Genomic DNA, 15,946 nt, shown 5'->3' with positions numbered 1-15,946 from the left:
CACCGTCTCCTTGGGGCAGACTGACATGGTTACTAATCTTTTAGTCCTATTACCCACCCTAAGAACAGCCTCTTTGTGTGGCCTGTGAAGCTCCTTCCATCTTGCCATCTTCCTGCCTCAGAAATGCTATGATAGCTTCCATAACCCTTCAGCCAGTGCTTTTTTCTTTCATTTCTCCCTATTCAGCCTCTGCCAAGTTCCCACTTGCCCAACACCTTTGTCAATAGTGCATTGGGTATGTATTACTACTGTGATTTTCTGCACTCTTTGCTTGACAAGCCACAGTGCTGGAGATTAACAATCCAGATTAATTTCATCAGGAGCCCTTGGCCCAGCTGCCTACACTCACAAGACCAAGAAATTCACCACCCTGTATGCCTAAGCGACTTGCTTCTCCTGCATCATTCTGGTTCTATTTTAAGTGTGAGCTTGAATGGACAAGAAACAGACTCAAATACTACTAGTAAGAAAAAGATAAATCCCTTTCGTAAATAATATTATCTGTGAAGTGCAGAAAAATAGTTAAGCTAAACATTTTTAATGTAGAAAGAAGGACATTAAAAAGATCCATTCCATAACACACACCTTAAAAAAAATCCCTGCTGGCTTTTGCTTGTTTTCTCCCCTCACACATAAGTAACATACTAGTTCCCTAGTCTCAAACAAGTGCTAACCCCCCCAACATTTATCAGTTGCTCTATTATTGCTTAGGCTAAAAAATTATGCTTTTGGCACTTTGTATTAATGGCACAATGATCTTCTGCAGCATCTTCTGCCAATCTTTTTTAAAGGACAGTAAGAGTGTCATTTTTTTAGTTGAAGCATTAAGTCTCCAGGATGCCCAGCAAGGCCTCCTTGGTGTGCAGATTTATTTCCACTGAGCAGTTAGAAGTATTTCAATGAGGGAAAGATACTGAAGAGAAATACAGTAGCTACAGGTAGTAAAGGCAGATGCTGTAGAGTACTGATTGACAGCTAGAAAGTTACAGAGATTGTGATGTTTAACACTCATCACTAGTTCACAGCTGATGTACCTTTACTCTCCTACTCTGCTAATATTTTACTTGGTCGAGGTTTAATGGTAACAAACCACAAAATCCCTAGTACATAATATATTTTCTCTTTCATGGGAAAGCCACACAGAAAAAGTGTGAACTTCACATACAGATGCTGGATTAACAATCCTGTTTTCATGAAGTACATAGAAAGGATTTATTGGGTGGGTTTCAGACATAAAATAAGCTCTTTCAGAGGCAGAGGGTGAGATTCCCCGTTCACTTCTGCGGGTGTGGATGGAATAAAACACAAGTTGCTCAGAGAGGACTCTGGAAACACAATTGACCAACCTGCATCACAATTAAAACCAGTTTGTCCTCATATGTAGTGACATAGGCTAGAAAATGACTAGTGGAGAAAATGGCTGTGTTATCCTGATTATCTTTCTCTATTCTTCTCTACTACCCTGTCATCACTGGGCAATCTGTTTTCTTGCAAACTTTATTTGAAGTTGCACTCTTTATTACTTCCCAGTGGAAACTGCTTGCCTTGGGTGGTCTGGACATCTGCAGCAGTAGAAGAGACCTCCAACAAGATGCTTAAAACATATTCCAACATTTTTCATGCTATACTGTGACAGATGTTTTGTCCAGTCATATTAATCTATTGTCTTGAAAATTAGTTCCTATTAAAGAAAATGCAGACCTAATTTTCCTTCCTTTTCCTTGCTTCAAATATCTGGTCTAGTGCTTTGTTGAGATCGGAGTAGTGGACCAGCAGTAGTGTGCATTGATTTTTACCCTCTCCATAAAGATATTACCTTTCTCTTCCCAGTCATATAATGTTTTCAACATTGAAAATTTATTAAAAGTCTTACTACTCAACTTGTGACTCAGTCTGTTGGGTTTTTTGCAGTTCTGGATGAAGTGTATCTGGTTCACTGTATTGAGATCACTGGGGGTTTGCTTCTTCCACAGAAGCCTGTTGAGATACTCAGTTCCATTAGCAATCACGCTTTTGTCTTCGTGTTCAGCGCTGTTGCTGCTACTGAAAACAAAGACTGGATCTGTGTTTGTGGGCTATAAAGAGAGCGGTTTTGATCTCCCGGCCATAATCTTTGCTGACTGCATGATGATGCTATTTCTTCTTTCTTCAATATCTGTGATACAAAAATGATGTATCTGCTAATAAGATTTACTAGTGGCAATGTTGGGAAGTGCTTTCAATATAGAAAAGGGCCAGATCATCACTCAGGGGGCAATGGTTTCCCTTGAGAGTGGAAGCTATGTGGATTAGATGGAATTCAGTAATATAAAGTGAACAGAAATTCATGTGAGAAGGGATTTGCCAATAACCAGCCCTCCTGGGAACTCACCAGACTTCCAGTAACATGCGAGGGAAGGAGACTTTGATGTTATCAGTATAAGAGAAACTCAACCCAGCTTCAAGTCCAGTCTTCTATCCTGGCCCTTTAAAATATGGGCTTCCTTAGCAATTAACGTCTTGGACAATAAGAAGGAATTAATGTATTTTCCTCCCATGATATGATGAAAGCATGTACCTGTTAATTTAATTTATTAATGGTTCATTGGTGTCAGCAACAGAAAATTTTTGAACATTCGAAAGACAGAGGGAAAGAAAAGTCTGTTGTCTAAGTTTTTGTTTTCTTTAAATGTTATCCCTGAAGGCACATGTATTTGCTTTAAAATAATTGCAAATGTCACAGCTCTGATTTCAGCTTATGTGTTGCCTGACTTTCAGGGATAAGGGCACTTAAGTTGCTGGTAAACTCCAGCCTAGAAATACTCTGGCCTTTTCAGTTTCTAAAACATTTCATAAGCAGCATTTCCCATCTAGCCTGAAGCAACAAGATTTGACATTTATATATTGCCCCACACATACATCAAGTAATGTTGCCAGATTCTTTATGATTAACTGATGTAATTGACTTATGAGATAAAAAGAAATTTATGTGGGACAATCTACAGAATAAAACAAAGTTTCGATTTTATTCTAGAGTTGAACTAAGAGAAGGAGGAAATAGATCTTTCCTGAGGACAGCCATTCCTTCAGGAAAGCAAGCATAGGAAAAGCCGTTGCATCAATACTGGTGAGAAGCAAGGGCATGCCAAATTTATTCCACACCTGGGCAGTATGTCAGATCAATGTATCAGAAAGAATGCAGGAAAATACGGAACAAACATCAAGTAAGTCAGAGTAGATAAGTAGCACTGTCCAATTTTGCAGCAACTCTTCTGCCCTCAGGAAGAACTGACACACGCTTACTTTTTTTGACTAAACTTTCAGTGCTCAAGTATTAAGCTTACTGGTATCATTCCATGCCACATCTGTCTAAATACACCTGCCTTGCATCTACGTGTATTCCTGGTATTAAAAAAAAAAAAAAAAAAAAAAAAAAAAGGACTTGAAAATGTACAGTAGATGTGACCACCACCAAACTTGCACCTGAAATTGTAGAACAGGGGGTCTCACATGACATTCTTTTACTACCTGATGCGTTGAGTGGGTTTTTGTTACTGTTACTAGGGACATTCCACAATTAAAGCATTGAGCACCACTCCTAGCAAACATTTATAATGTACTTTGAAACCATTTTGAGCACCTCTGTGCTCACAACTGCAGATTTCTGCAAGAGCTATATTAATTCAACAACATTTTGGTGGGAATTCAACAACATGGGAAACAGCTGCAGCAACCTTCAGACTGCAGTGTAAGCGTAACATACGAGAAGTCAGACAGGAGAGTAATCATTTGAACATTAGGAATATTTCAGATCTCATTGTGACTATGAGAAGAAAAGGCTTTGTTGGTGTCCTGGAGGCTTTACATCTTTGCTTGTCTTTTACCACTGTGTGCCTGGATAAAAGACTATGAGGATGAATATAATTTTCCATTTGCTTGATTAATAAAGGGTGTCAAATTAGTCAGACTGATAGGAAAATGGCTTTTGTTGATTTATTTCTTTTTCCCATTGGAACACAGTTCAATTCTAAAAAAAATTAGTTCCCTGTTGAGGGCAAACAGTGAGATCCCAGAACTCCAGAGGGATGATCAGTGACACTGGGATGATTTGTATCCAGGGAGCGGTGTGCTGTGCCCACTATTTGAAGAGCTGAGTTAGTCTATCTAACTTTTCTCACTGCATATACTAAGAGCTCCTTGTTTTGTTTCATATGGCGGCAACCAGTCGCAAAGAATGACGGACACTGTATGAAGCCCCAGCTAGTTAATTTTTCACTACAGAACTGAACTTCAGCAAAGGAAAATAAAAAAAAATGCTTCAAGACCTAACGAAACCTGTTGTTCTTGTGTTAATAAAAGAAAATTGAACAAAGGAAGGAATAAGACAGAGAAGATTAAGTGACTCCTTATCTTGTAGCACAGTGACATTTTCTTATCCTTCTTAGAATTTGTGGCCAGCTCTAGTAGTTGTGTTAGTAAACTTGTACATTAAAATTCAAACTACTTGCTGAACTTTAAAATACTTTCCCTAATGGCCGTTAGTTTGAAAAGAAATCTTCATTATTTCTCTATTTGTGAATGGCTTCCTTCTGTCAACATTATTTTGTGAGTCTCCAGTAACTGATGCATTGCTTTACCTTTATATACAGTGCTTAGAAATACAGTGATACATACTATGAAGTAAGTAATAATTTATGACAAGGTGTGCAGTATGCAAAATGTCATATAGTTTGGAGAGATTAATGCATGAGCCAAGTGCAAATACATTGACTTAACCAACTACCTGGAAAGCAAGATTAATGAAAGAGGGAAATGAATGCAACAAAGGAAGAAAAAGGCATTGTAGTGACAGAAAACTGTATATAGTATATGTATTTAATATAGGGACCTCTATGAATTAATAGCTTGTCTCCAAGTTCAAGTAAACAGATACTTGTCCCCAGTAAGATGGTCATATAATTCAGCGTGGGCCTGTTATGCCAGACAATCATAAACTGTGCACTGGAGGCTGAGTTTAGCAAATCTTAAGTCTGTTGCAGGATGTCACATGTCAAGGTATAGCATTTCAAAGTTTGTTTCTACAATATTTTAAAGCAAATATCTGTGTCTCATTCTGCTAAGTGCCATTTCAGCAATACAGATTAGTAGGAAAGACAGGACAACTCCATGTCTTCAAGTCGTTGCATTTCTAATGAACTGCTGCATGTTGAGATCTTTTGGAAAGACCTGCTTATACCCTCAGGAACACATGTAAAACCGTGAATGCAAATTTTTGAGTATGTGTCTGTGGTTCATCCTCAAGTCAGCTTCAAAAGACTCTAGGTTTCTTGGTTAAATTCTAAACCTGGCGTATTTTCTGTGATACCGCCGGAGTTTACACTGTAAAGCTCCTGACCTTCACATCAAGCATTTTTCCCTGGAGTCTTCTGTGTTGACACTACCCGTCTTACTATTTACTATGCTTGGTACATGCTAATTTCAGCCTTTACAGACACCAGAAAGCTTATGCTTAATGAAGGCCATCAGAATCTCAGAACCCCCACCATCAGAAATGCAGACCTGCCATCTTACTCTCTCTTCCTATAGTGCCTGACTGTTTTCCCTCCAAACTTCTGGCCTCAAGCGCTATACCTTGTTAGGCTGCAGAAGAAGCCAGTCTGTATTTCAGTAACTGCACACACAGTTGTAGACCCACGACACCAGACTTTTATGTGAAAGAAGCAGAGATGTGAATGAAAATGAGCCTGAAGAAACAGGTTGAGAGAAGCATCCATTCTGGTTGATGCCCTTCTTCCGTCCTAGAAGCTCTGGCAGTCCCTTCCTGTGTACCCTGAGGGCTCTGCTGGTATGGCTTCTGAAGCTCATTACAAATTGCCATAGGTGATACAGATGACTAGCTATGTATTTACTCCTGCATTGTGGGCTACAGTGTGAAATTTAAGAGCCCCTCAATATACAGAAAGTCCAACTAGATGATTGAATGGGCCTTTCTAGCACCATGAATCTCTGTCTCTAGATATATAACCATTAGGATCCTGTTTTCTGTAGACTGCACCATTAAATTTATGGGACTTGGCAGTCTGCAGAGGTAGCTGCCATTCTGTGAGACAGAACAGATGCTGCCTGCTACACTGAAACACACAATACCTTGTTCTGAAAGTCTTTGTCATTTATATTAATCTAAAACAAATCAAATACATTGAAAACATTCCCTAACTTTAGGAGCAAGGACAAATTAATATAATCTTGTTTGACTGACTTCTCTCTATTTACAATATGGAGAAGAAATCATAAAACTATAATCAGAGATGTCCATCAGAAATTAAGATACCCTCCCATGGTATTTTGTCTTTGCTTATAGTTTTATTTCCACAGTTGCTCTTTAGAGTGAAATCTTATACTTAGCTATTCAGATACAGTCTCTCTTGGCAGATAATGTTCTCAAAAACCCCTTATGGAAAACGCTATCACAATGGCTGTGATAATATTAAGACATTGTTAACTTGAATACATAAAATAAACTATTAAATCTTACTAATCACTAATACAGTGATTATCCACGTTTCAGGAAAATACAGTTTTAAAATTGTATATGCATAATTAAAAAAAAGACACTAAGGAATGGAAATAATTCCTATTTTAATTTCTGATTTTAACTGAAAATAAGTAGAACTCTTGACAACAGAAACTGTTTTTCCATATCACTAACAGAAGAGTAGGTATTATATATGAAATAGAAGTGTATTATAGACTGGAAATTGTATCTTTTTAGCAAAACATACCTTGGAAACCGTTAACTGTAATTACTTATTTCTCAGTCCCTGAAAATATGTGTGGTCTGTCTTTTAACTAGTTTATTCATAATTTACCTAAATAGTTTCTTGATTAATATGGTAAAAGAAAGAAGATATTCTAGTTCCTTTTTTAGCCTTTCAAACCACATGTCTATAACACACATTTAATTTTGAAACTACATAGTAAAAAGCTTTTGTGTGTGTGTGTAGGCATGACTCAAAAATGGTGAAAAAAAGAAAAACACATACAAAAGAGCCATGTCTTCTGCTCTGTCTTTGCTTCACCGACTTTGATGACATCAGTAAGGAGCAGCAGTAGTCACTAAACTGATTTGCATGTGAACAGGAACAGAAGTCATCTTGTCTAACATCAAACAGTGAGTCTGGAGTTTATAATCAGCCCATTTCTGGGCTGAAGATTCAAGGAACTCTCTTCAGTGAAAGTAATTTACAGATTTCTTTCCTCCCCACATTAAAGAATTCTATATTCACAGCTGTCACTAAGCTAATGTATCTCAAAAGTTTGTGTGCATGTTAGAGAAAAAGATAGATCATACTCCTCTTAAATATGCTCTGAAAGCTACCTCTTGCCTCGCTGTTATAAAATTCATTAACTGGCTTTTTCTTAACAATGCATTCTCTCCCACCTTTTGTTGTGTACACTGGCTGTTTCGATTGTATCTAATCATAATTTTCAAGCGTTGTTCAACCCACGAGGGAGAAACTGTACTGACAATAGTGCTAAGCATTGTTTGCTTCCGGCAATCTGGAGAGATTTGTTGGTTCATTTCTTTTCCCTGCAGTAACCTCATGATATCCATGCTGCCTGATAGTTCTCAAAAGAAAAGCATTTTAAAATACCTACTTTTTAACTTGAACTCAGGCCTGTTTATCTCGTTATTTCTTTTCATATCCTTCTCCTTGAAATAACTCTCAAACCAGCTTTAAACTATTGTCAGTTATTATTGTTTATGTTTAGGATATAGAAGGCTGTTCAAGGAATCTGCTCCTGATTCACACCAGGAAAAACATATCATAGAATCATGGAATGGTTTGAGTTGGAAGGGACCTTAAAGGTAGTCTACTTCCAGCCCCACTGCTGTGGGCAGGGACACCTTCCACTGGACCAGTTGCTTAAAGCCCCATCCAGCCTGGCCTGGAACACTGCCGGGGATGGGGCATCCAGAGTTTTGCTGGGAAACCTGTGCTGGTGCCTCACCATTCTCATAGTAAAGAATTTCTTCCTAATATCTAATCTAAATCTGCCCTCTTTCAGTTTAAAACTATTACCCCTTGTCCTATTGCTACATGCTCTTGTAAAAAGTCCCTCTCCAGCTTTCCTGCAGGCCCCCTTTAGGTACTGGAAGGCTGCTGTAAGGTCTCCCTGGAACCTTCTCCAGGCTGACCAACCCCAACTCTCTCAGCCTGTCCTCATAGGAGAGGGGCTCCAGCCCTCTGATCATCTTTGACGCCCTCCTCTGGACTCGCTCCAACAGGTCCATGTCCTTCTTATGTTGGGGGTCCCAACTCCTCCTGTCATTCCGCATGCTACTCGTGTTTGTGTAGAGACATTTAAGTTGGGCCCTGGATGAAGCTGTCTTACTGGCTGTAGTGGCTGAAATTTCTTTCTGCTGCTTTTCAGATGTTCTCCCGCTGATCTGTGATCCCTCTCCAGGTTCTGGGCATCTATTGCTGGCACTGGCATCGAACTGGTAGGAATGGGATGGACTGAAGTTACCCTCCCCTGGCAACTTTAGTTTAAAGCCCTCTTCACCAGGTGAATATAATAGAAAGTGAATTAAGCCATATATATTTAATGGATGAAAATCCGTAAGATATCTTTTATTAATGTGTGTCTATTGATATTCTGTTCTTCATTCCATTTTGTCAAACAAACTTGGCACAATGAATCCTGTCGCTTTTAACTATACTGCATTATTATGCTTACTATGCTTTTTCTTGAGGTTTTCCTCAAGGACTCTCCCCAAGTGAGCCTTGCTGCCTGCCGGTGCAGCCCGAGGGCATGCTCTGGATCAGGACTTGCTACGATGCTGTGCCTGGGCTCTCCTGGCGGCATGGCTGTAGCTGTGCACGCCTGGCCAGGCAGGCTGCCACACATGGGCATGTGGTGATGGGGACTGAAGTGGTGAGCTGAGCATCTATGAACCTTGGCTGGGAAACTGCTCTAAAGCTGCAGTGCTCCTGTTCCAAGGGGCAGTGGCTGTAGCTCAGGTGGGGCCAGGCTGGCTTGTGAAGAATGCTGTAAGCTTAACGTTGGGCTGTAGGCAGGGCAGGAGGAGAAGAAAGGAGACTTAAATTGGGGGAAGGACTCAAGGAATGTGAACTCACTGCAGCATGATGCTTCCACTGTCTTGCTCCAAATCACTGTGGTGGAACCACTTGTTCCTCCTGAGGAGGGACAAACCCTCTTTGAGGGCACTCGGGCAAGGTTTGCTGGAGGGACCTCATCCTATTTTGTTTGCATGATTTTCAGTTTTTCTAGCAGCTTACAAATATCCAAAGGCCTTATATTCAGCCTCAGGGGTTGGGCTGTTTTGTTTGCTCTCCCACGGCACACAGTGGTGGATGATCTCCATGGTGTGCTGAGAGGGCAGAGAGCCATCCAAATCAAGTAGCTATTCATAACCAGGCTACAGGGAACCCAGCTATATATGAGATCAGTATCAGCATTCATAAAATAAGACAGAGCTTAACAGGTGCAATTTGAAGACCGTTTCTACGTGGTAAGTTTTGAAACATCCTCTGGCTCTGGTTATATAGCTATAAGTTTTTTGTATCCATTTCCTTCTTACATGTTTTGTGAAATTAGATGTCATTCATAAAGGTGAGGTTAACAACGAGCGAAAATGCTAGTTTATTTTCTCTTCTGCTCAGTAAATGTACTGTGATATTTCCTGATTTAATTGACCAATAAATTATATAGCTTTATTAATTCTGTTAATTTTCTGATGTATAAACTTTTGATCTCATTATGTTTAGCTATGTCCATTATAAACTGAATCAGCATCCACAATAGCATCATTGCACACTAGGCCTGCATAGTATTTATTCCACAATGTGTGTCTCATTGGAGTTTTGAGATGTAGTTATCCACCATTTCTTTCTGTTTCTCAAAGAACGGTAGTGAAAAATACTGGAAGAAAACTTTATTTCATGAAATTCTATTTCAATTATCTCTATTTTGTGTGCTAAGAAAAAGGGAACCTGCTTCAGGGAAATGTTTTATTACTTGATGAGTCCCTTCACTTGATTTAAAATCAGTCTTTGAGAGATAACTATATACCTCAGTCCCTTTTGTTTCTGTTCAAATATATCCAGAGTACCAATAGTGTCTGTATTCCTTCCACTTAGCTTCATAAGTTTTCTTTCATGTCATTTATCTTATAGCCAGGAATTAAGCCATATTCCTTTATTATTTCAAATCATTCTTGGATTGATTTTGAAGGGATTAAAATATCCTATAAAGCAGCATCTACATAAAAAACAAATTTTATGAATGATATTTTCTGTTTTCATTGCCCTTGTTTTTTCTCCCTCTGTCTTAGACTGCCTGTCAATGGTTTTGCTGACATGGCAAAAGGTGCTGACAGATACCTCATTGTGGACAGGGCTCAGCATCAATAACTGGGCTGTACGTGAAGTGTTCCTACTCTTTCTTTCATCGTCTTCTCTCCAAACAAAAAATGGGAGCAAACCGTAGGGGATGGCTGGGAGTCAAGTTTCTCAAAGACAGTGGAGATAATAGAGGAAATGATTCTCCACATGGGTGAGGCATAAAGAGTATAGGAAAGGGGGTGGCCTTCCCTACAAACTTCAGGTTGCAGAAAGAAAGGCAGACGTAGGGGAGAAGTCTTAATCTCAGAAGATCCCCTGGGAAGGATATTTCTAAGAGAATGATGAAACATGTCAGTTCACCACCTTTTTTTGCCACGAGATTCTTTCCTCTTTTTAGAGTGAAGCCAGATCTGCAAGTAGCTAAAAATCTGCCTTCTTTTAGGGACTCCAAAAAAAAAATAATAATATGGAGGGTCTGCTATTTTCAACAAGTTTTCAAAACATGCAGAAACTCTATGATGGTAGGCAAACAGATTTCAGAGTGTAATGTATATCTCTACTATTATATTTCTCTGCCCTTCCTCCCAAATTTTACAGAAAGTTACAAAAATAATTGCAAAATCTTTCTGGCTTAAAAAGGAATTAGGCAGTCATGAGTAAAGACAGAGTTTGGGTCAAGTAGGTGTCAGGACAGCTGGTTTCTGACATGTTTTATGGTACTTTATAGTACAGTGTTCTTTCATGTATCACAGTTTTGTGTATCACAATTACTGAAAAACTTCTGGCTAAATAATCACGATCAAGACCTTATAATTTTCCTAAGAATTTCATGTCTCCTGTGTTTAACAGATAGAACAGACTGCTGTATAAATCATGAATGGAAATGGAAAGCACTAAAATTACGAGCTCACAAAGGTACTGGTAGATAGAAATTTCTCTCTTGTTCTTTGCCCTTTCTCTGTGGCTGAGGCCAGCTGTAAGTTATAATGGTATCAGATTGCTATTTCCCTGAACCTCCAAAACTAATTGCTGGAAGTCACCAGCCAGTCTCTGCACACAGCCCTCCACACTGTGCCCTACCTATCTATAAGGAAGCTGGGGACTGTATACAAAAAACACTAGATAAGTGTGCATGGTTATATCTCTCTGTGTGACTAGCCTGTAATAGATCATATGTAATGCTATCTATCAGGCACACTCTTTTGGATGCAGTCATGGGAGGCCTATGTTGAAGAGCCTGTGTGTCACACACAGACTACTTAGAGTAAAGCTGAATTCAAAAGGAAAAGTGTGAAGTTGGAGTATACTTCATGGGCTGCATACACAGCCATACACAACCAATAAAGCCCCAAACCTTCCTTCTAGGAAACATAGGGTCTTACACATTAATCACAGCTGAATGAAAGATGAGCTATGGGATTTTACTAATCAGAAATTGTTCATTTCTAAGATTATTCAGGAAAAGCAACAGACTTCTAACAAAGACACAGGGGCTTAGAAAGGTATGCTTAATCCAGATTTGTCACTGTACTTTGTGGAATCTATGAAAGAAGGGAAGGGAAGGGAAGGGAAGGGAAGGGAAGGGAAGGGAGGGGAAGGGAAGGGAAGGGAAGGGAAGGGAAGGGAAGGGAAGGGGAAGGGAAGGGAAGGGAAGGGAAGGGAAGGGAAGGGAAGGGAAGGGAAGGGAAGGGAAGGGAAGGGAAGGGAAGGGAAGGGAAGGGAAGGGAAGGGAAGGGAAGGGAAGGGAAGGGAAGGGAAGGGAAGGGAAGGGAAGGGAAGGGAAGGGAAGGGAAGGGAAGGGAAGGGAAGGGAAGGGAAGGGAAGGGAAGGGGAGGGCAAAAAAAAAAAGGAGTACCTGTCAGGTTTTTTTTCAGTCATTATCCAGCTCTAACATCAGAAGAAGGTCACACACAAAAGAAAACAGGGCTTATGGTAACTGTAGTTATGGGTACAAAGCTGATAATTGGGATGATTGAAATTCAGTCCTAATCCTTACAGGGAAATAGTTGCATTTGATATAGTCCAAAGAAAGGCACCATGGCATAAGGACAGATGGGTGCAAAGACTGTGAGAGGGTTGGTGGGTGGGTAAAGCAGATGGAGGATTGCAGTGAGAAGCATCACTGTGAAATGACACTGATGGGTAGGGTTAGTGTGGAAAGGAAGAGTGTACAAAACCCAAACATAGGTTATATGGTTTTGTCATCCAGTTTTTAGCTGATATGTAATATTTTCCACTTGCCCATCTCACTGTCCAGTCAATGCCATTGGACGGTCCAAACTAAGTGTATAAAAAGAAGTGCTATATAGTCTCTCCTATTCACATGCAGCCCACTGAAAATACTGGGATGTCTCTGAAATGTTAAGCTCCCAGACTACACATGAGAACAAAACCTATGAGGAGCATCTGAGGAAACTAGGGTTGTTTAGCATGGAGAAAAGGAGGCTCAGGGGAGACTTTATCAGGCTCTACAGCTGTATGGAAGAAGGCTGTAGTGAGGTCGGTGTCAGTCTCTACTTCCAAGTAACAAGTGATAGGACAAGAGGCAATGGCCTCTTATTGTGCCAGGGGAGGTTTAGATCAGATATTAGGAAAAAAATCCCTTCACTGAAATGCTTGTCAAGCATTGGAACAGGCTGCCCAGGGAAATGGTTGAGTCACCATCCCTGGAGGTATTTAAAAAATGTGTAGATGTGGCACTTAGGGACATGGTTTAGTGGTGGAGTCAGCAGCATTAGGTTTATGGTTGGACTTGATGACCTTAAAGGTCTTTCAACCTAATGATTCTGTGATTCTGTGTTTCTATGAATGTGCCATCCCAGCAGACTGTCAGGTAGGCTTGGGAAATGGGAGTGAGGCCCTGGTGCAGGCTGAAGAGGGTGACCGCTGTGTTGCCTTGGAAGCTGCACTGCAGCCAAAAGGCAGATGGGCAGTGAAATCCTTCTGCTCGTTCCTCTGTGATCTGGCTATGCAAGAATGAAACTGGCTGAGGAGGACAGTGGTGTTTGTGCTGGCACTGTCTCTATACCACGATGTATACCAAGATACAGCCAAATGTACAAAAACATTGCTAATCAACAAACATGACCCATTTTGTAAGGGAAGCCATGACCTATTTCTGTGAAGAACGGCTGTTCTGTTTCTGGTAGGGAAAGCAGATTATTCTATATTTAACTGCAATATGTAAGGAAACTAGCTGTAGTGAAGCCCTTTAGGGAGGGAGAGAGGGAGGAAGGACAGTTAGATGGAAGTTTGGGATGGAAAATCATTATATCTGGTAGACCTGTTCAGAGAGCAGGTGGGATTCAAGCTTTCTAACCTACTGTTAAAGACTTGTCTTCATAGATGAGTTCCCTTTGTATTACCCAGTGCAGTTAGTGCCTGAATGTATACACATAATAAAACCAGGCTATGCTTCAGATAACATAGTCTCTACTTGGCATAAGGAACAATTGTAAGGTGATAGCTAGGAGTGGTTTGTGGATGATCTGAGAGGAGGATTGGGAAAGGCCCTCAAAAATGGGCAATTGGTTGTGACTGATTAATGACCTGGGAAGGCAGAACATTGGGCATACTTCTGTGTTTGCCTCCAGGTGATGAGGCATCCAAAACTAGGAGTCGTGCCAACATGAAGCCCTGTTGGCTTTCTATGTAGCTTGTCTTTGCCTAAAATAACAGTTTGAGAGATGAAACTGGATGGTCTGAATTAAGGATATTTAGACATACAGTCTCTGGATGGTAGAATTTGGTTTCCTTCCTTGTACTGTAGTCTGCAGTCCCTAAATGTGCTGAGGAACTGCTTGAGTATTACAAGCAAAGGAGCTGAAGCAGTAAGTGGGGAGAAGAGGTATACCTGGGCCTACCACTTGCCATCGACAGCTCATGGCTGTGGGGAAGCACCTATAAAATATGGCTACCAAATTGTTCTTTAAGAGATAGGAGAGAAAAAAAAAAAATCCTTTTCTACAGAACTGTGGAGGAGATTAGAATAATTTTTAATTATATGTGTATTTGTTGATCTGCTTGCTAATACAGTTTAATTTAACAGGGCTTCTGAGGAAAAACAAGTGATAAATCTAACTATGGTAAGGGATTAAAGACACCTGCTCAGTAAGCAACATAAGGAAAACAAAGGAAAAGTAGTTGCTAATTAAAAATTGTCAGGTCAAAGCTCAAATAAGCCATCAAAGTAAAAGGCAACCCTTGAACAAGCTAATGAAGTATGTCACATCTCTCTGGAAGTACAGCATCGCTGCAAGACATTATTCCTGGTTCTCATGGTGCTCGTGTAAGTGAGCTCTCGTGCCTCTCTGGGGAGTGCCTGACTGGGGAGTTTCACTACAGAGGTAACACAAACCTATTGATGCAGATGCAGTTAGAAATATTATAAAAGATATAATGCCACTTTGTCCCATACTCATTATCAAAACCCCCAGAAGTTATGGCTTGGTGTCACAGGCAACTGTGACATAAACACCAAAGTTGCACTTGAAGCAAATGCATGTGAAATGGGAAATTCTGGGTGCAGCTTGCCCTGAGCTGTTCCTTTAGGATAAGGGAACTGCAGTAAAACCAGGCTAGATTTTTGTGTGATTTTCACACAGACAGGCTTTGAAGCCTTTAACACCAGTTTGTGTGTTACAGCTCAGGCAAATAGCAGGTGCATGATTTTTTATTCAGTACCCATTTACCTTGACATCTGGAGAGTTAAGTGAGTTGTTAGGTCAGCTAGGACTTTGTATGGAAATGTACATACAAGGCCATTAATACCCTTTCAGTAGCTGCACATCAGTATGCCCTGCTGCATTAATGCTTTCGATTCATTCAAAGGCTCTCAATGGCATATGTTGAAACATAAGAACTCAACAGGCAGTGAAGTAGCGAATCTGAAAAGATGAGATGCAGTGACCATTAGACAGTAAATGTGTCTTGTTTCTAGTTTCCTGGATAATCACAGCTTGGAACAGAGCTGCTGAAATATCTTAAACCTTTCTGTAGACTGAAAGCAGAGTTTGTGAAGCACAGACAATCGTATTTAAAGAGGTTTCTGGGATCTGTCATTTTTTATGGCAAAGCAGCGAAGGTATTTTAACAGACTGAACCCTGTATCCTACCTTAAAAGGAAGAAAGCCATACAATATCCAACACCCCCCCCCCCCCCCCCCAATAGATTTCTGCATAGGAAGGTGTCTGTAAAATGATAAATTTGCTGTGGCTTTATTACTCTTTGTGAGTCTTGCAAAATGAGCTACCAAACATGGGACTATTTATATTACTCACCCTTGCAAAAAACAAGGACATGTGAGCAGTGCATTGAGACTGTGCACACAACCAGCAGAATTCATTCATCCAATACATTCATTTCAGAAGGCCATGCATTTTTATTGCTGAGTTAATGCAATAGCTTTCCATAATGCAAATTGAACACAGCGTGTCAAGGAGCACAATAATATTTTAACATACAGTTAAAAGATCTGTATTAATAACAGGCTCATATGCCAAGGTAGATTTACTCTAATTTTGTCTGTTGCTAAGAAAAGGTTAAATCTAGATACTTTATTAAGCAGATAAGGTAAGTTAATAAGGTAACTAAATAC

At 40.1% G+C, this 15,946-nt stretch overlaps 1 protein-coding gene across 1 annotated transcript in view; it reads left to right on the top strand.

Moving 5' to 3' along the window:
- LOC121090935 (intraflagellar transport associated protein) overlaps positions 1-8,491 on the top strand; it is a 65,241-nt gene extending 56,750 nt beyond the window's left edge. Inside the window, exon 11 of the transcript XR_005828780.1 lies at positions 8,449-8,491. The gene's annotated coding sequence lies outside the window, so the exon portion shown is untranslated. The remainder of the gene's footprint in view (positions 1-8,448) is intronic.
- Positions 8,492-15,946: the final 7,455 nt, after the last annotated feature.

The sequence above is a fragment of the Falco naumanni genome, chromosome 7 (genome assembly GCF_017639655.2).
Source record: "Falco naumanni isolate bFalNau1 chromosome 7, bFalNau1.pat, whole genome shotgun sequence".
Classification (NCBI taxonomy): Eukaryota; Metazoa; Chordata; class Aves; order Falconiformes; family Falconidae; genus Falco; species Falco naumanni.
This window is presented reverse-complemented; position numbering and strand designations above follow the sequence as displayed.